Source organism: Mytilus californianus, unplaced genomic scaffold, assembly GCF_021869535.1.
Source record: "Mytilus californianus isolate M0D057914Y unplaced genomic scaffold, xbMytCali1.0.p SCAF_10, whole genome shotgun sequence".
NCBI lineage: Eukaryota > Metazoa > Mollusca > Bivalvia > Mytilida > Mytilidae > Mytilus > Mytilus californianus.
Window position 1 is genome coordinate 41946650 of NW_026262582.1, and position 22583 is coordinate 41969232.

A 22583-nucleotide genomic window follows, 5' to 3' on the forward strand; every position below is an offset into this window, starting at 1 on the left:
GTCTTCCGAATTCTCATATGATTTGTTATATTTCTCTAAAAGGAAACTATTTGTCACGAAATATTGATTGATGTTCAAAAGTTTGAAATGTAAAATAAAATCCTAACATTTGAATTGCACTGAGAATTGTATATTTTGTGATTTCAAGGATTTACGCATGAATTTTCTGTTAGAATAGTTAAAATGTTTGATTTTTTCTTTAGAACGTTTTTTTTTTCAACGCGTATTGTTGAATTGAAATGTGTAACATCTTTATGTACATGTATGAAATACTAGTATAAAGAAAGGTTATCCTTCCTATTCTGAAGTTGTTGACATGCAATCTGTCTTACGAACCCTTATATTATTTTTTTTTTTCTGTAAACGGAAAAACGATCACAAAATAATGATTGATGTTCAAAATGTTGAAATATTAAATAAAACCTTTAACATTTGAATTGCACTGGGAATTATTTATTCTATAATTTGAAGGTTTCACGCATGATTTTTTCTGTTAGAAAAGATAATAATGTATGCCTTAATTTTAGTTTTTTAATCGTTTTTTTAACGTGTATTATTGAAACGATATTACATCTTAATTTATTTGTATGACATAATCTGAAATTGTGGACAATTTGTCGTACGAATCCTCATATGATTTTTTTTTTCTCTAATCGGAAAAAAAGCATTACGGAACTAATATGATTGATGTATAAAAGTATCAGTGTTAAATGTTAAAGAAAATTCTAAAATTTAAATTTCACCGGGACTTGTATTTTTATGTGATTTAATCGCTAACGACATAATTTCCTGGTAAAACAGTTACAGTATTTTATCTTCATATTTCAAATATTATATTTTCTTTTAAGTATATTCCCAATAATTATACATATAATTTTAACAAAATTAACCACAAAGGACAGTACAACTGACTGCACCAACATGCGTAGAGGTTCCGATACTGAAAACATGATGAGAAATGAATTGATTCGAATTACTTTTACCAATATTCTTGAAATGATCGGTCTGAAAACAGAAAATCTTCTATTATTTTTGCCAGTTATAAGTTTTTCTAACGATCAACACGGTAAACACAGGCACTATTTTTCTGTGTTAATTTGCGGCAAATCCCACCCGCATGACGTCATTCAAATTTGAATAGACGTACAAACAAAGACAATGAAAAGCACGTGGTCAAAATTAGCCTGACTTGGGTAATAGAACAAAATATGTTTGGGTAAAACCCCTGTGACGTACAGGTGTAAGTGACTGTCCCAATTAAATCAAGAACCTGTAATTTAGAGGTTGTTGTTGGTTTATGACTGTCTTATTTGTTTTGTGTAAACGGAACTGTTAGTTAAATAATGCGGCTAGTTTTCTCGTTTAAATTGATTCACGTTTTCTTGTCGGGGCCTTTTAAAGCTGACTATACGATATGGGTTTTACTCATTGTTGAAGGCCGTATGGTGAGCTATAATTGGTAAAATCCACGTCATTTGAACTCTGGTGGATAGTTGTCTCATTTGCAATCATACTAAATCTTATTTTTGTACTACGTGCACACAAACCTACCCCTTCCACTATCTGGATCATATGTGGTAAAAGTAAAACACAAAAGTAAATCACCTTTACATAGATATAAGAAGATGTGGTATGAGTGCCAATGAGACAACTCTCCATCCAAGTCTCAATTTGTAAAAGTAAACAATTATAGGTCAAAGTACGGCCTTCAACACGGAGCCTTGGCTCACACCGAACAGCAAGCTACAAAAGGCCCCAAAAATGACTAGTGTAAACCCATTCAAACAGGAAAACCAACGTCCAGTTACCAACAGGGTGAGGTGACCACAATCTTGAGGTAGGACAATGTAGGAAATAAAAGCCGATACATAGTTTGAAATTAGGCAGGTTCAAAATGTTCTCGCTACTACTTGAAGCTAGCTAAGGTATCCACAGATGTGAATTAGATACTGCAGCCGCTCAAGAAAAGAATCAGAGACAACTCTCATTACATGTTATATACCAAGAATGGCACCGTTAAGAAATATGATAATTGTATACAGTTTGTATTACATAATCTTTAAATTCAAACTTATTATATATAAATAAAAGATAAATTATTTAATTTTTCTCTGACGGATGTTCGTTCCTCTGCTGTACCCCAATGTTTGACATTTATATCTATTATGTCTGTTTGTTTGGCTCACACATTGTTGTCAATATAATGAAATTCTATGCGACTGTCATACAAGTGAGAGGTTTAGCTACCTATCAAACCAGGTTTAATCCACCATTTTCTACATAAGGAAATCCCTGTACCAAATCAGGAATATGACAGTTGTTTTCCATTCGTTTGGTGTGGATGAGCTTTTGATGTTGCCATTTTATTAAGGATTTTCCGTTTTGAATTTTCCTTGGAGTTCGGTATTTTTGTTATTTTGTAAATTTTTTTTGTATGACCAATCTGTAATGACATCGATATCAGTCACTGTTGCACAGGCTTTATCAAACCCAAACAATAAAACATATGTTTTAAGTATATAATAAAGTGTATATGATATTACTTTTTCAATATCACATACCGTACCAACCCTTTACCAATATAATTTCTCGACCTTTCGGGTCCAATCCGAGGCACCAACATTATCCCGAAAACTCGATAAGAAAAAGTTTACATAAAAAAAATTAATCATAATTTAATTCATTCTTATTCGTTGAATTTTCAGACTTATATATATTGGTTTTATCGCTTACAAAAATATGTCCATTGCATTCCTATTTTCCGTGGAATATTAAAAGTTCATTCATTTCAAATTATTTTCCCAGAACTGTTATCAGTTGAAAACATTTGATGATTGCATTTATCAGGAGAAGAAACATTTATGGAAATACATTGCCCATAGGAGTCAACAGAATAAAACAATTAGCGAAACATTGCAACTCAATAGAAAAATTGCGTTCACATGTTTTTTGTTTAAAAACAAAAACATATTTGTACCCTTTTATATGTCATAGTTTTTCTATATTGAAAAAAAATTTAAGTACAAATGTTAAACAATTTAAAAAAAATTCCGTTTTTGTTTTATCAAAATAACAGTTGCAATCTAGTCAGCTTCAATTACACTGATCTTATTAATATAAGGTCAAAACGTGAACACATCCATTGAGAGTAATTCTGTCGGGAAAATTTGAGGATACATATCGTTTTTTCGTATTTGCATTCATCGATTCTGATAATGCATGAACAATTGCAACAATTCCCCAAACTAAAAACATTATTAAAAAAAAACAAATAACATTTGTTAGTTTGTAGGAAGCCGACGAGACAAAAATTATGGCATTTCAGAATCGAAGCATTTATTCTCTTCCATTTAGGAGAGATATAACATTCGAATTAATGTTATGCCTATACATGCTTCCTCTATGAGGGGATGGGCAGAGTTAAAGGGACATGGGAATGAGGGTGTGGGAAACAGGAGTCAGGGGAGGTGAGCGGGATTTAGGGGTGCGGGAACTGGGGAAAAGGGGGAGTAAAAGTAGGGTTATGCTAGGAATTTTTTTTACTGATTTTCGTCTGGGAGTAAAAAAGGGGGGGGATTGGGAGTATGTGGGAAAGAAGTGGAATTTTGGGGTAAGAATGTGGGAATAAGTAAAAGGGAACTCCTGTACGACCCCTCTTCTATGAAATGATAAAATCTTATTGAATAAATAAAAGTTTAGGAAAAGGCTTTCTAACTGTAAATTCTTAAAAAAAATAATGCACGAGCGTCGTAAGGCGAAAAAATTCTCATTGTTGAGAAATATTTTCTTACTTAATCTTTTTCGAGTAAAATACCTGTGTATTTCAAGTTTTGAAAATAAACCAATGGAATTATCTAAGTAGGAAGTAAATTTATAACGATTTTTTCTTGGCAATTGTGGTGTACTGGGATAAAGTTTCTGAAATTGATAATTACACTTAAGAGTCAACTGAAGCCATTATATTTTTAACGTGCATCGCTGTATTTTATCACACATAGTTTAGTATGGATATCATTGATCTTGGAGAAATCCGTTTGCGCCAACATTGCGCCCTTTTGCTCCAACAATACGTTTGCACCAAAAGTGCGTCCTTTTGCGCCTACAATACGTATGCGTCACTAGTTTTTAAAATATTTAGTTTCATTTGCGCCAAAAAAGTAAACGATTGCAACAATTCTAAGACAGCATCTTGTTTTTATAAAATCAATGAACTCTCCTGTCGTTTCTTTTATCCGGGCTTAGCACGTCATATAATCAGATCTGTTATAATTGCCAATGAGACCACTATCCATCAGAGACCAAGTGGCATACATACTAGCAACTATAGAGCACCGTATGACCTCCAACGATGAGCAAAACCCATAATAGCACATTTGAATAGGATGAAATGTACTATTTACAGTCAGACGACAATAAAAGACTGAAATTGGTAGCTTGACAATCTAACATTGTCTCTGCGTTTTACCCCTCTTTAACTTTCATTCATTTTTGAATTATATTTCGTTAATCCAACGACCATGTACATATGTACATCTGCTAAAGGGGAAGCAGAACAATTGACCTCAATCCGAATCGGATGACGGCAAAGACATTCGGAAAACAATTGTTTCCAAAATTTTCCCCCATATAAACGAAAATAAACCACCAAAAACCAGGTTGAAGATAATAAACTACCATGTTCATGCTAGCGTCAGGTCATAGGGTCATATTGATTCATTTATCACGGTAGTTGAAGAAGCGAAATACAAAACACATGTCTTCTGATTTGGTGTCATAGATTTTTTGGTGGCATATCCAAAACAGGGACATAATTTTGTTCTACCTCCAAAGCATAAACAGAACATTTCAATTTTGATATAACGCAAATGTTTCCTGCAGAGCTCCAGAAAGTTATTGGTTTTAAAAAAAAGTGAATTTTGCATAATTGTTTTACTTGTCAGCTCCGATGTCATGTGACTCGTCAGTTGCTCATCCCCATTTTAATTCAATGTTTAAGATCCTATGTATTATTTCGAAATAGCTGTGTGTGATTTAAGAACAGTTTGTCTGACAAATACGGTTTTATCCAAATCCTGTGTCATAAAGGAAGTGTTTAAGGAACCTCAGAAATAATCGTTTTTTTAAAGCATTCTTCTAAAAACTATTATTACTGACTCTATATATAATGATAATACGAGGTAATAAGAGTATCGTTCAAAAACAATTAAAACAAGAATGTGTCCATAGTACACGGATGCCCCACTCGCACTGTAATTTTGTATGTTCAGTGGACCGTGAAATTGGAGTCAAAACTCTAATTTGGCATTAAAATTAGAAAGATCATATCATAGGGAACATGTGTACTAAGTTTCAAGATGATTGGACTTTAACTTCATCAAAAACTACCTTGACCAAAAACTTTAACCTGAAGCGGGACAGACATACGAACGGACGGACGAAAGAACAGACGCACAGACCGAAAAATATAATGCCCCTAGGTGGGGCATAAAAAGTCAAGACAACTGAAGAATCATCAACGAACTTTCTTATTACCTTCAGCGTTAATTTTGTCGATGAAGCGGAAATATAAACAACTGTCATAAAAGTGGGAGATTTAGTTAGCTATAGAATCAGGGTTTAACCCACCATTTTCTTTGTAAAATGCCTTATCTGCTTTTTCGTCTTAAGCTTTCTGGTCAATGTGTGACAGTTTTCTTAAGAAGTCAGGAATATGACAGTTGTTTTCATTCGTTCCCTCAGTTGATAAAGTCTAACGTTTGATTTCAGTTTATTTTTTATGGACTTCCCAAATTTTGTATGTACCTTGGAGTTTGGTATTTTTGTTATACTTTTTTGCCCCTTAGTTGTGAACATCAAAATATTCTTCTTCAGATACATGTATCTATGCAATATATGTACATAGTAGGAAAAAATTTAATTTATTTGTACGAGCTTTAAAACAAGACGAAAAGCGAGGATCGCCGAGCTTTTCTCATGTTTCGTAGTGAGTACAAATAACTCTTATATCTCCGAAAATAAAATATATTGTTTTTTATCCTGTAATTTACAGCTTGACTTTAAACTTAGTTGTTTAAATCCAAATAGTTGTCTCTGATTTTTCAAAGAAATTGACATAGTTTAAGTAAGTGAGGACCGCGACGAGTACCTCACAATCAACTGTCACGCAAAACAAAATATTCACATTATACCGTTTGCTAAATACAGAGCTTAACAAATAGGACGAAAAGCGAGGATCGCCGAGCTTTTCTCCTGTTTCGTAGGAATACAAATAAATCTTATATCTCCGACAATAAAATATATTGTTTTTTATCCTGTAATTTACAGCTTGACTTTAAAAGCTTAGTTGTTTAAATCCAAATAGTTGTCTCTGTTTTTTCAAAGAAATTGACATAGTTTAAGTGCAGACCGCGACGAGTACCTCACAATCAACCGTCACGCAAAACGAAATATTCACATTGCCGTTTGCTCAATACAGAAGTGAAGATACAGGAGACTTTATTTGTAAATAAACTCATCATAAATACCCGGATTGAAATTTTGTATTTGCGCCAGACGCGCGTTTCGTCTACAAAAGACTCATCACTGACTCTGGCCAAATAAAGTACGAAGTTGAAGAGCATTGAGGACCAAAAATTCCTAAAAGTTTTGCCAAATACAGCTAAGGTAATCTATTCCTGAGGTAGAAAAACCTTAGTATTTCAAAAATGTAAAGTTTTGTAAATAGTTAATATAAAAGTACAAATAAAACAAACATTTATATGTATACCTTTTAATCGTACAGTAGTTGGCAGATTGTTCGGGGCAAAAAGGTTTACGGGACCATATATTCTTTAAGTTTATTATTTCATGAAACTTCTGTGGACGTTAACTCATTTAATAATAACAATTTTATACCATTAGTAAACGTCGAACCAATTGTCTTTCCCATGTCATTAATACTCCAAACCGAATTGCTTACTTTCAAATATTACATAATGTGAAATTGCCGTTAGTGATAGACATCCTATATGATACCAAAGTACATCATTAAGCAATTTATTTTATATGTAAATAGCTGAACCTGATTGTTTATTTGGTGTATTAAAGTAAAAGTCTTAGACTTGTCCTATATTTCTTCACACACAAGTCCATTTCCCAATTACCAATTTTGTTTCTAATTTTAGAGTTTAGTGAAGGGAACCAACTGGGTAGGTATAGTAATTATCTATACTTTTAAACGGGAAGACCTCATTTTGTGTGTCGCTTCTCTTCCTTCCACAATAAATTAATCATCATGCCTCTGTGTCCTATCGGTACCATGCATAGTCGCATTTGTCATCCTCTCTTATGATTATTCAGTTTGGGTAATTTTGGGGAGAAAACGAAAATAAAGGCGTCCGGATATTGTTTCCGTCATCGGACGGACTTTTAAGTCTTAGAAAAGACTTCCGTTTAGGACTTTTAAAATTACACATAATTTTCATAAGTACTTGGGGACAGGACAATTATTTTCGCGTTTTTCTGTATACATGTACTATCATATGATCATACATAATTATACTATAAATAAAGTGTATTTGCTATCTACTATCAATTCCAAGTTTACTATCCACGGCGGTCACTGATATATTATATAGAGAGTATATATATATATATATATATATATATATATATATAATCAATTAGTGCTTTTAAGCATGTGGACGTTTTATATTAATCTGTGTGTGAATGAACATCGATTCATGAATTATATCATAATACGATAATCAAATACACATTGAAGTTATCTGAGCTTTAAATTCATAGGATAGGGTAAAGAACAAACATTTTTTTCACATGTTTCAAAATTTTATTAAAAGAATCGATAACGGATTTTTCTCCGTAAATTTCACGACACAGCGTCTGTAACATCTTTACTGCGATAAGATTTTATATGATATTATGATTATTTATAAAGTAATTATAGAAAAATAGAAATGTATTAAAATGACTATGTATAAAATAAAAAAAAGGTTTACTGTATATTCTCCCAGCCAGTGGATATTCAGTAATAATTATGTGTAACAGGGATACTTGATGGAATGCTGTACATTAAGTATTTTGTTAAAACAGCAAAGAGTGCAATAAATAATTTATGAATGTTAAAAAAAAAAAAAAAAAATTTTTCAGTTTTGCTTTTGTTTTTACATTTAAAATTTTCTTTTGGGATTAGCGATATATTATAAGTATTTATTCTTGTATTGAGATAAGAACTGACGGTTTTATTTTAAGTAGAAACATGTTTGTTTTACCTGATATCAAATGTCGAACAAAAATCTCGTAATGAAGTTGTGTTTCTCAATTCGTTGTAAGAAGAACATTGACAGCATTGTTAACAATATTATCTTAGAATTTGTAGGAATTTTTGCACTGCTTCTTAAATACATGTGTACCTAATTAACCACCATAACAAAAAACTCGTTATTAAATCAATTAAGATATATGGTTTAATATTCAATTAAAGTCTCTTGTATAACAGAAAACATTCGATATATGTAAGATATATTGATAATGTCCTTTCACAAAATAAAACATGTTTCATTGAATACTCATACCCTGGTAACTTAAAATTATTGTTGCAGTAAACACGAATGTTTGTTTTATATCTGTATATTTTCTAAAAATAAAACTGCTAAACAAACCTAAGAATCATGACCACTCAGTTGGACATATTTGCCATTGTTAAGATGTAACACTATTATTTACCATGTGGGTTGTATGTATATCAGCTGACACGATATGCCAGACCCTACTTAACTTATAAAGTATCACGAATACATATTTATTCTGAAACTAAAAAAACAACTCAACAGCTTTATAAGTTAGAACAACTGACAGGATAACATCTTCGATGAGTTCTCACAAGGAGTATGGTCGAAACCACAATTTGCTTAATCGTTATATTGTGTCAAGTATTACGACTTGTATTCTCTATCATTATTCGTTTGTCATTATTGCCGTTTTTGTCATGTAATTTTGGAATTACAATTCCATAGTAAGAGGAAATGTTTTTCATATCTGACATCTGTTTCCCTCTTGTCATTCTAGTTATAGGTCATCGCACGGTCTTTTTATTTATATAGATATAGGAAGATGTGGTATGAGTGCCAATGAGACAACTCTCCATCCAAGTTACAATTTATAAAAGTAAACCATTATAGGTCAAGGTACGGCCTTCAACACGGAGTATTTGCTCACACCGAACAGCAAGCTATAAAAGGCCCCAAAAAATTACTAGTGTAAAACCATTCAAACGGAAAAACCAACGGTCTAATCTATATAAAAACGAGAACGAGAAACACGTATGAACTACATAAACAGACGACAACTACTGTAATCAGATTCCTGACTTAGGACAGGTGCAAACATTTGCAGCGGGATTAAACGTTTTAATGGTACCAAACCTTCTCCCTTTTCTGAAACAATAGTATAACATTACAACATAGAAAAACACACTATAAAATATCAATTGGAAGGCTTAACTCAATCAAAAAACGTAAATTAACACACAATGAACGAATAAATTTGACCTGTGACACCTGAATGCAAATACACAGTTAATAAAAAATTACAAGGGATAAAGTCAAAAGTAAATAAACAGGTTTAAACAAAGTTAAAGTATGATATCACTGTGAAATGTCAAACAATTTTTAGAAAATCATCACTTTTGAAGAAACCTGCGTCATATTATACACAGGTAAATGAAAATAATTTTGTTGTTAAGTATACTTCTTCTTCTGTGTGTATAAAATCTTCCTTTTAGGAATACCAAGAAATTTCTTTAATATCAATAAAACTAATCTTACAATTGGTACATATGGGGTGAATATCAACAATAAAACTATACAATTTCACTTGTTCAATAGGGGAACCCTAAATTCTCTATTGGTTGTTGTAAATGTAGAAACAACATGGTCAACATGGTCAAACAGGTTTTCAAGACATCCCTTTGTTACCCATTCCGTGATCAGATTGACTAGTATTATAAATGTGGAGACTCTTTCAATAGATAGTAAACAAAGGAAATGATGATTTTATGATCTACCTATCAATCAATGAAATTAACTTCATTGCTGTTTGGACACACCAAAGTACAAAAACTGTATTTCTGGTGTGATAACAAAATGTTATGTTTGTTCTTTACAGATTGTAAACAGATTTTATGGTCCACCTATAGCAAATTAGCAAATTAATTTCAATGCTCAGTGTACACATTCCATTATATCTGCTGTAAAACAAACTGTAACATGTATTCTTTATGTGGTGTATACAAATTTTATGGTCCACATATAGCAAATAAGCAATATAATTTAATTTCAATGTTCAGTGTACACTTTCCGGTATATCTGCTGTAAAAATAAACCGTTACATTTGTTCTTTATAGAGAGTATGCATCTCTTGTGCCACCTATAGCAAATATTGAATTTAAATTAATGTCAATGTTCAGTGTACCCATTCCGTAATATCTGCTGTAAAACAAACTGTAACATTTGTTCTTTATAGGGTGTATATAGATTTTATGGTCCACCTATAGCAAATAAGCAATTTAAATTAATTTCAATGTTCAGTGTGTACATATTCCGGTATATCTGCTGTAAAAATAAACCGTTACATTTGTTCTTTATAGGAAGTTTACATATTTTATGGTCTACCTTTAGCAAACAAGCCAATCAATATTGATTTTCAGTAATTTCATTGTTCAATGTACATATTCCGGTGTATATGCTATAAAAACAAACTTACTCTCAGATCTGTACTTAGTGTCTTTTTGTTGTGGCGATGTGTAAGTACCCTGTCACGTTCACTCTGTGGTTTTGTTATATGTATTTCTGCTTTGTATCGATCTGATGAGTTGAGCACTTTTCAACTGATTTTTAGAGTTTGTTCTTATGTTTTACTGTTGCACCACTGTCCCAGGATAGAGGGAGGGTTGGTGCGCTTTCAAACTAGTTTAACCCCGCCACATTCTGTATGTGCCTGTCCAAAGTCAGGAGCCTGTAATTCAGCGGTTGTCGTTTGTTGCTATATATCATATTTGTTTTTCATTCATCATTTTGTACATAAATCAGGCCGTTAGTTTTCTTGTTTGAATCGTTTTACATTTGTCATTTCGGGGCCTTTACCTATAGTTGTTAATTTCTGTGTCATTTGGTCTCTTGTGGAGAGTTGTGTCATTGGTAATCATACCACATCTTCTTATTTTTATATTTACATTTGTTCTTAATAGAGTGTATACTTCTCTTGGTCCACCTATAGCAAATAAGTAATTTAAATTAATGTCATTGTTCTGTGTACAAGTTCCGGTATATCTGCTGTAAAAACAAACTTTCTCTAAGTTTCATGCTTTTTTCACATTTCTTGATCGGTGTGAGAAAAATATTTCTCGTCTCTAGAGAAAACTTTGTTCTCGGCAAATGATTGGTTGAAATTTAATATGACGTCTAATTTTCTTGGTTTCTTCTGAATTTCCTATTGTGACGTCATGAAAAAGGCGACCATGTGTGGTGACGTCACATATAAAGAACACAACTTTCTGCAAATCTTTGAAAAGGAAGGAGAAACTTTGTTTATATATCGTCTGAAAATCATTAGACATGTTAGAGAAACAGATTCCACCACTAAAACTCGTGTATTACGATATTTCTCCACTCTCAACAGTTAAATTTAAATTATTTAAAAAGCTCGGCAAGCCTCGCGCTTTAAATATTAAAGTGTAACTGTCTCAAGTGGAGAAATATCGTGACACACTTGGTGCGGTGAAATATATATGTTACATTTGTTCTTTATGGAGAGTATACAGATTTCATGACTCCCCTGTAGCAAAAAAAAAATTTTCAATATTCAGTGTACACATTCGGGTATGTTTACTGTAATAACAAAACGTTATCTTCGTTCTTTTTATAAAATGTTTGCATAACTAATGTTTTGGGAGTCATGTGAAATGCATAAAAAATACTTTGTTTGAAATGCTATATTTTACGCTTTTAGATAAAGGTCAGACAGACCTCTATTCAATTACCCGCAGTTTGAAAATTTTCTATATGAGATCCATTTCATTAGGAGAAAAGTACATTTTCTCTAAACGTACATTGTAATGAAGTCTAAACTTTTAGGAGGGTTTGGATTGGTTTTATAGAATAGAGAATTATAGGAGGAAACTGAGGTAAGGACCGAAAAAATAAAGAAGCAATAAAAATAGGCAAAAACAAAAAAGAAAAAACAAAGAATAGAAAATAACAGGGTGCTTAAATATGAACAAAAAAGAATAATAACCAAAAAAAAAAGAAAAATAGAGAAAACTGGTTTAGAAAAATAAAAAATGAAGAAATGAAGGACACCATCAAGACCCTCTGTTTGTGATCAGTATCTAATATCATAGACTACAAATTAAAAAATGACCGAAAGGTTAATCAATTTAATGTCACGTGACCACGGGTATACAGTTAGAATAAAGAAATTGACATGTCTATCATCTGGGACAATATATTTCAGCAAAATTACTTTTCAAGGAAGTTAAGTTGATTTATCTTCCCCTTTTTAATGATGCAAAATTAAATTGCGAAATAATTGAATATAAGGCGTGTGGTTGAAACATTAAAATGAAGCAATCTATCTTCTATCACGGGTCAACATCCGGTTTCATCATTTGAGGTTTCCTCGTGCAATAATGAAATAGCAATTTCATTTTTTTTTCATTTTCATGAAATAAAAGGAAGGGCGTTTGATAGAAATACAAAACAATCTATCTTTTATCCGCAGGGACGTGCCAACATCCGGTTTCATCAGTTAAGACTTCCTCGTGCCTTAATGAAATGACAATTTCAAAAATGTTTGAATTTAAATCTTACAGTTATTGATTAGATAGACTAACTTTTCACAATGTTCCTACATTGTTGTGTTTACGTGATGTTTTTCAATGTTGTACTTCTTAGCTGTCAACTTTTGTCATTTGATATAATTTCTCATTTTTGCCGTTAAGTCAATTGTCTGAACGTCACCATTTAGATGTAAATTACAAGGAAGCGATGCTTATTATACGATTTTCAACGAAAGTAAATTGCAAATGCTGTCTTTGGTAGTCTGCATTAAATTTATTCAGAACTTGTTTACAATCAAAACAATCTTCAGCTTGACAAATGATATAGACACATGTCTATCATGTAAAGCATTAAATGTTATAGTTTGATCTGGTGCTATTGTGCTTTCAGGTTAATGTCTCAACAACTCGTACACTATTATTATATATTATGGATTGGTAAGCAGTGTTTAACTTTAAATCTTTGGTACGAAGAAAACAAAAGGTTCTTTCACGACGTCGCTGACCCGCCACCTACGTCGACAAATCCACTTAAAATGTCTTAATTGTGTTGCAAATAACAACATTATCTCAAAAGGGGGGGGGGGGGGGGGGTGTGGTTAAGTGACCTTGATTAATTATTTTTTTACACCAATAAAACTTGACGTGAGAACACTATTGTTTGTTTTTACCTGAGTAACACATTTTACTTGAATTCAAAGTCTTAGGGTAAAAGATTCGTTCTGATGGTAGAACAAAATTGCATTGGTCAAGGAACACAGTCTCTAAATGTATTCTATATTTTTTATTAAAAGAAAAAAACAACATCGTTTTCTGACATGAGATTTGTAGACGATTAAGTACAATTAAGAAATCACCGGTACGTCATTACTAGCCCATTAAACGTAAGAAGCTTTCGTCATTTAAGTTAAGGCAACAGTAAGTTACCGATGTTCAGAATTAATCATAAATCAACCAAGAAAATACAAATAAAATTAACAAACAAAAACAAGGGGAATTGGATACTCCAAAAGGAGCGAGATCAGGGTGCGTAATCAGATTGATCGTCTCTTGCTATGCAGTTCATTATTAAATCTATTCAAACACTCTTAAGGATGTTCGCTCCTCTTGTTTTTGATTTTTGCCAGATATTCGCTGTCCTCTGGTTTTATCCTCCTAGTGCCATTAAAAAAAATGCCCACTAACCCCTACTTTTCTTTTCATAATTTTATTCCATATAGTTTAAAAAGCCATATTTAAAATCTTATAAAATTCTTTTTATTTTTTCATAGTTTTTGAAAGAAAAAAGGTGACAATCTTAAATGTATGAAAAATCTAGAGAGAATCACTTCCCGCCAAATTTTTGATGGCTTATATCTCGAAAATAACCACACGGACCCTTCATTTTTTTTCTACTTTTTTTAGTTCCTTTATTTATATACTCCTAATTTATAACAATCTTTTCAAATGCTTGTCAGAGTAGCGAACATCCTTAAACTATCCCTTTTGTATTTTATGCAATTATATAAGAAAATATTGTATAGGTATAACAACAGATATTATGTAACTGTCACTATTACACCTTAAGAAACACAAACTAGTAATAGGATAACATTTTTTAACAATAATATATTTGACTTCCTTGATTTCTCCTGTGAACAACAACAGTATTGCTAAGATTGAGGTAAGATTATATAATGTTTTATATTTAGTGATTTGTATCAATTTGGAAATATAGAATAATAGAAGAATGAAGGATTTTTTTCATGTGTTTATTCTTCTGGGACAATTTACTAATCATCAAGGGGTTATTGTGGCTTTAATCGAGCAAATTATACCTTGTAGTATTGTTACTTGACCTATTATATTAGACTTGAACTACACTAACTGTGACCTTACATTTTTGGAATACTCTTTAAATCAAATGCAATGGCACACATTGACTACAAAATAATAGATATTCCTAGTTTATTATAATCTCTTGAAAATTGTAAATGAACAATACAAGTAGCTTTTTTACTCGACAGGTGGTCATTCGTAAGAATGTAAAAAATAAATGGTCAGCAGAGTGTCATCTGCTCTGATTAAACCACCATTCTCTTATAAGTGCCATATCTAAAAAAAAATGTATGTCGTTCATATATATGACATTGAATATATTTAATCTAGAGTTTTAGGAACAGCACATTAACTTTTACGTAACCGAAGGAACCCAAGTTTGAATAGTTTTCAAAGGTTGGTACAGGTAATATTTTGTGCTGAAAACTATAGATGTTACAAGTTATAAGTTGTGATTAAAATACTTCTCATGGAAATTACAATGATACGAGTAAAATCGTATTGGAACATAATTTTTTTTCTAAGAATACGCTGCAAATTGAAGTTCGTAACTTAAGTGTTGATGAGAAATCAGACATTTAGGTTTATTTGAAAGAACTAAAACGAGTACATGACTGATGGGTGCAGAGGAAAAGCCTATTAATTATGCCTCTAATAAGAGGGTCTGGATTTGAAGGGGGAACTCATTACTGTATTCTTTATTTTTAGACCATTATTCTCTATTCTTTATGTTTGTTGTCCATTATTCGCTATTCTTTATATTTCAGCAGCCCATTACTAGTATTCTCTATTCTATAATATTTTGTCAATGTGTCCCTATTCAAATTTTTGTTGTCATTTTATTCTTTTATTTTGGGCCTATTATTCTGTTTTCTGAAAACCCCATCCAGACCCTCTATTTAGAGGGAGGCCAATTATGATTTCAGTCTCTTTAACAGAAATTTATTTGTTCGTAGTGAACGGCTTTTGGTTAGCTCTCGTATGCAATTGTCAAAAATTTTGTGTAAACATATTTCATGCTTCGTTTGCTTTCAAAAAAATTGATAATAAATTTTAAGAATTTGAATAGATTATAGTAAACTTGGTATATTAAGTAATCGTGCAACGGCTAGTGGTTCACAATAGAAAATGTTATTGCACACTTATCCACAGTGTCTATTTTACGAAACAAAACGTATTGCATTTATTTATTATGTCAGAAAATTTGATACTCATCTTTTAGCAATTGAATTTCAGATCATATTACAATATTTAATAAAGCTGTATTTTCTTATTGCACAAATCAAATACATTTAACTGTCTGTATAACAAACTCTTCTTTTAAGTTGTTTTAAATATGATTTAATTCCAACTTTGTTTTTCAATCATCAAAATATATCATATAAATCGTATTCCATATTAGAATATTTGATAAAAATTTGTTTTAAGTCCGACGTATTAATATTGTTGAACAACTTTGATTTTGTTCTTAACAGATATCCCCATATTATTTATGCAGCAAAGGGTATGGCCTACACCCCATAACGGTCATCCTTGAATATGACTTCCTTTTCTAACTTGTTTTATTTTTTTTTCTTATATGTTGAGCTGTTACACCACTTTCCAACGTTAGGGGAGGGTTGAGTAATCAAAAACATGTTTAATCCTGCCACATTCTGAAAGAGCCATTTCCAAGCCACTGATTAGTTCTGATGTTAAATTTAACTAGGTAACTGTAAACTTATACCTGACCATGATACAAAAGTATCACGAAGAACAGGTTACAACCACTTTAAAATGAATTCCAAGGGCCCTGATTCTAACATCAGTAGATATTGTAATGTCAAGCAATTTCCAAAACTGTTAATAGTACGAACATGATTAAGTAAGATAATAAAATTGACTACTCCAATGAGACAGAAAGCAGTAAACATGATAAATGGAAGATCGAAAATTACTTTTTTAGATGAATAGGTCAACGTTAAGTCGTTCAAAGCAGAAACCAAATACACCAATTTCGATATTGACTTTTATGTTCTCTCAGTTGATAAAACACATTATATTTATAATGACTAGGTCAAACAAAAAAGACATATTTTCAAATATAAAATCAAAATACAGTAGAATTATAAAGTATGGCAAATATAGAAATAAGCAGTACTGTACGTCAGTGCTATTCAACTTCGTACTTTATTTGGCCTTTTTAACTTTTTTTATTCGAGCGTCACCGAGGAGTCTTTTGTAAACGAAACGCGCATCTGGGGTACATAATTTTAAATCCTGGCATCTATGATGAGTTTATTTATTAACAAAGGTGTTTCATATTTTGAATTTAACTTAATACAATTTTGGAAACAATTAATAATTTCTTAAAAAGCAGGACGAATTTCTTGATTTTGATAATATATATGTTATGGTTATCAATGTTTTAAGAGCTTTAACAGTAGGCACGTTTTTGAACCAGATGCGTATCTCGACAATAAATGTCTTTTATATACTCGTTTTTCCTGTGTGTGTTTGTGTAAAACTGATAGTCGAAATTCTGTTTCAAAATATATTTTATGTTTTTCCCGTCGTGTATATGCATGAAATATTTGCCACTGGAACTATACCAACAACCAATCAACGAAGTAAGCATCCAATCCAATTAATCAATCGATAACTTTAGATCTGAAAATGACGTGAGTTTTCCACATGATAATCTTATTTATCTAATTGTAGTTTAACAGTCGAAGTGAAATCATGTAAAATTTAATATAATGATAGCATATTTAAAGGTTGTATTTAAACTGTGATGCTGGTTTCAATGGCGATTATACCATAAGTCTCATGTTATGCAGTTTGCTATACACGTGTAATAGCACAATATGATTTGTGAGGAATTCGACATTGCAGTCTCTGTAATAATTATTTTATTCTCCTTATCAATCAATCAGTTAGTATGAAAATCTTCGCAGGACATCAAACTGTGAAATAATTGGTGTCGATATGCTCATTAGCGTCACTGTTTTAAACTTTAACATCTGTTACAACCCTGAGGTCAAATTTGTTAAAGGGTCCTGTCTGGTGAATGTTATCTTAGTGTAGTGTCAGCAGACTGTAGATTCAAAAATAAATTTTGTTCACGGAACCATTGATACTAAACAAATACGGTGTAAATGTAATATATTTATTATGAACTTTACACTAAATAAAATGAAAATGTATTTTCTGTACTAAATATATAAAACATATTAAATTGTTTGGCCTTGGAAAATCACTCAACTATCTGAAGAATATATTTGCTCCAGAACATGTCAGGAAGCGATTCTTTCGTGGAAAGTAAACCAGCTGACAAACCACTACGCTCAACTTGAACAACAGAATTGACAAAGGAATGACAAAGCGAACCTTCGTCTGACGGCCCATGCGTGGCAGTGGACCAGCCCCCGCGTGACGGTGGGCTACAATGTTTTAAGGTGTTGAGTTGAGGTTGGAGATGTTAAATGAAAAATGCTTGAAAATGAATGAAAATTATGAATGATAAGTGAAATATTTGAAAAGGTGCCACGAAACTCTGACGAAATAGTGATTAGAAATCAGATGAGTCTGAGTGACCCCCAAGTATTGAGAATGAGGAATCCCCCGGGATCACCTTCAATAAGTCAACGAATAACACAATAATAAGGTAAATAAAAGAAACAATATATTCATATAAAGCAACCATGCAGTTCTTTTGTCCATAAATTCGAAATTGACTATAATATAATCAATGATAAACAGATTCAGCAAGCTGCTGTTGTGCATGTTTTATAGAGGTTGGTTGAGTGCGAATATAACACACATAGCAATCTTAAATAATTTTGAAGACAATGTTCAAGTTCTACGTTTTGGCCTCAGAACTCTTTCAAATACTGCCAACATAAAAAAAAAAAAAAAATACATCTTGCTTCATTTTCGTTGTTTTTCTAATAACTGTTACGTTGTCATGTTCATAATAAAGTATTTTCCATTTAAAATTTAAAAGACCATGAGAGAACATTCAGTATAATAAATCAAAAATTACATAGCTGAGAGGTTGATAGAGCAGATTGTAACCACTTGAAAAAACATTTGTCTATTTCGCCACGGTTGACAATGTTTTCTCGGGGTAACAATCAGCTCTATCACTTTCACAGCTATGTGTGTATTCATATAATAGTTTCACAAATGGACAAAAACGTGAATGAGTATATTTCAATTATCTGTGGACTATATTTCGTTTACTACGTCAAAATGAATTGTCGGGAATTCCAGACAGCGTAATTTGTTTAAAGACTTTTCGTCATAGAAATCGAATAGGAACGAACGTACTCTTAACGATAGTTAGGTAAAACAACTATACAAAACACAACCTAAAAAAATAAAAAAAGATTTAACTACTTGTTATTGTTTTTATTGTGTTAACAATAATCTCCTCCACTTTTTATTCATTTTTACATTTAGTTATAAGCTATATCATTATTGCTAATATAGGAAATAGGCATCCGTAAACATAATACAATGTACAATGTACATTATAGATATTCAATATCCTATCAGTATGCAATATGTATTATCCGACATGAATCTTTAAACGGATGAATACAAATTAACACCTTGTTTTTGATTCAGTATTTACTAGTATAAGGAACAATATTAGTTTTGCGGTTGTTTTTTTTTTTGTTTGTCAAGGACTAATTTCCGATGCTATTGATGAATTATTTGTTAATTACTTTAAATTTGTATTACTTAAATTAAGGCATCGGATAACGCATGTTTACACTAACTACATATATTTCAAACTAACGTTTGCTAAGACAACGAACTTCCTTGGTCATACTATAAAAATCCAAACCAGACATGGACTTCTTGAGACTTGCTACAAGTACAAAGGTCCATGGAGGTTGTTAAAGACACTTTAGTTTGCTTAAATTTCGTCTTTAATTCCTTTTACATGTTTTCCGTTTTTTGTTAGATTGTGGTTTGTTTATTTTTTCACCCATATCGATAAGGGTGCGTTCGTTCCTATTCAAGTTCTATTGAAAAGTCTTTAAAGAATTTTCGCAATCTTAAATTCCTGACAATTCATTTTGACGTAATAAACGAAAAAACTATCCACAGATGTCTGAATGTAGCTTCCTTTATTGTCATCGGGAAGTCGATAGATTTGTTCTATCCGGAACCTCGACGTATAGTAGTATCGTCTTCCAATCCACGAACGTGTGCAAGAGCATTCGACCATTCCGATATGGTAGAATATAATTCCTTTCATCCACTGTTTCAGAACCTTCTGGTGTAACTGAGACGTTTTCCATACTATTGGAATGTTCTGTCGGTGTGTCTGTGATATTATAGTCCCCATCTCTGTCTTTCGTCTTTCACAGCATCGTAATATATGCTCCTATAGAGGACAGAATCCTTTTGAACAACCGGACGACTTTTATGGACTGGGACTGTGTACCCTTCGTATTCCTATGTTTACGGGTAGGGTTTAAAGTCTGATTTAAGGGCTGGACACAAGACTTTGGATGTTTGTATATATCTGATAATAACCACTTCTTAATAACATTTTTTTATTATGGCATATTGCACACAAATTACAAGAAGGAGAAGAGTGCCTCCCCTGACTCATTTAAGGGCTGGGCACAGGGCTTTGAAGGTTTGTTTTAATCTGGTTGTGTTTTATCACTTCTTAATCACATTTTTGTATTATGGCATATTGCACACAACTTTCAAGAAGGGGAAGAGTGCCTCTCCTGACTCAATGCAATAATGAATGATCTATGAATTATCATAAATATATTAGGTTGTTTCAGATTATTCAATCCATCTCGTATGGACAAGGATTTGTATAGGCTTTGCCTTATGTCATTTTCCTTTGTAAAATGAACGTTTAATATTCGAACAATAAAATACTCTGAATTGAATTGAATTGAATTGAACATTATATCAAGGTTTAAGGGTAGTAAAACCTGATTGACATTTGGGTCAGGGTCGTCGCACACAGTCCAAAGAGGAATGTTGTATGGCTTATTTTTTGTTCATTGTAGCAAAAATCGGGTTTAGTATCGTAAAAACAAAATAAAAACTGTTTCATTTTCACGATCAAATGGTACTTATTCATATTCGTCCAGTTCCTATGCGAAATTGTTTGAAGATGCTCATAAAATTATAAGAACTGGTCTTTGATTTTCCCCTTTTTATAGTTGGTTTGTCTTCACCCCAGAACGCAGTTTGCATTTGTACACTTACATATTGTAAAGATTCACCATGTCCTTATAAATATAAGGTATATTTGTTAAACACCAGTTGTAGATTTTCTATTACAACAGTGGTTTACTTTCTGGGACTGTTAAAGTGTAGAGACAAAGGTATTGGACGACTGAGGTGTCGGACCAGAGGGGTGTTGTAATTGAGAAACTTATCTTAGATACCAGACTTAAAATTTTATACGCCAGACGCTGGATTCGTCTACAAATAACTTATAGATGACGCTCGAATAAAAAAAAGTTAAATCAAATAAAAATGTACTATTCTTTGAAACGTATTTAGCAGGTTGTTGAAGTACCAGGTTTGAATCTTCCGCCTCTTTTTATTTACCAAGAAACAAATCAGAAAAGCTTGACCAGATTAAGAGATTCAAATTAGTTACTTATAACTATTGACGAATTTATTGATTGATTAATTAGCTTTAAGTACTTTTAGTACTCTTGGATATATCGTGGCGAGTAATTTTTATTGGTGGTGAAAGCCGGATTGTGCAAAGAAAACCAATGATTTTTGGCAGGAAAATTGGCGATCCTAGTATATAAAGATCGGAGTAGAACTCATCTGTCACGTGCGGGTTTCGAACTAGCACCCTTAAAGTTGACAGGCTACTGATAATGTTGAAAAACTACTTAGATCACCGATGCCCTTCTATGGTGGTATGATTAATAATGAGGAAAATATCCAGAAAAGACCAATTAATTAAAAAAATACGGTTTATTGTGAGACCGTTAACAATGAGCAAAACCTATATCAATAGTAAACGGTGAAAGGCGCGGTTAACAAAATATGAAATAAGATAAATAACGTTTTGTTGTATCGAAGTCATAACATGAAATGATAATTTTGTACCGATTTCACCAATTGTATACTACTCCCACCATGACTCACATGGCGATTGATTCATCCATAACAGGTAAGCCTTATCATGTCGATGCATTAGGTCTTGCTCCTTTTGCGACTCCCTCAGGTTTGTAAACTTGGTTTTGTCTCTTCTTAACCGATTAATGATATTTGGACATCAGTAAATTATTATTAATAAGTAATACAAAAGCAAAATTTTGAGTGAACTAATTCATCGATTGCATAAAATTTAAACCAGTTTGTGTCAAAGATTTTAATCTTGTAGGTGCCCTTTAGAAAATCGAAAAACTACCTACCACCCCGTTAATGGTTATAAACGCATTTTTTATTCTTTCTACATCAACTATGCTAGGCGATTGTATCTAAGTGTAAAGTTCATTTTTATGTAATTTTCCATAAAGACATACACAAGGTCAAGAGCGTAATAGCAATACTAAAGAGAATACAGAGATACGAAAGTGTCAATCGAAAAACACATCTTTTGAAATATGATCTCTCCTAATTGAGTCAAACATAACAGTGAAAAGATAAACCGATAGTAACGATCCAAAAACCGAAGAACTTTTATTTGTTACAGGTGTTGTTGGTAATCATCTAATAAACACGCCGTTCGAAACCCTTTGTCCGTTAATATCCTATTCATATAATATGTAATGCTTCTGAAAAAGATTTGTGTTGTTACAAATCCCTCAAACATATGAAATAAGGAGGTTTTAACAGTTTAAGTACCGCCTTTTTGGTATGTTTTATCTCAAATTAAATGTTCTTTACTCTTAAATTCGAGCGCAACCAGTTAAAGAAATCGGTTCTAGTATTATAG

At 32.1% G+C, this 22583-nt stretch overlaps 1 protein-coding gene across 5 annotated transcripts in view; it reads left to right on the forward strand.

Annotated features, from left to right (window-relative positions):
• Positions 1 to 22583, forward strand: part of LOC127718149 (cardioacceleratory peptide receptor-like) — a 191429-nt gene that overhangs the window by 40956 nt on the left and 127890 nt on the right. Inside the window, exon 1 of one of the 5 annotated variants that reach the window (XM_052224124.1) lies at positions 14376 to 14498. The exons of 3 other annotated variants lie outside the window; for them this stretch is intronic. The gene's annotated coding sequence lies outside the window, so the exon portion shown is untranslated. Of the gene's footprint in view, positions 1 to 14375; positions 14499 to 22583 lie in introns of those variants that run through there. One more of the 5 variants, XM_052224123.1, reaches the window with a different exon arrangement.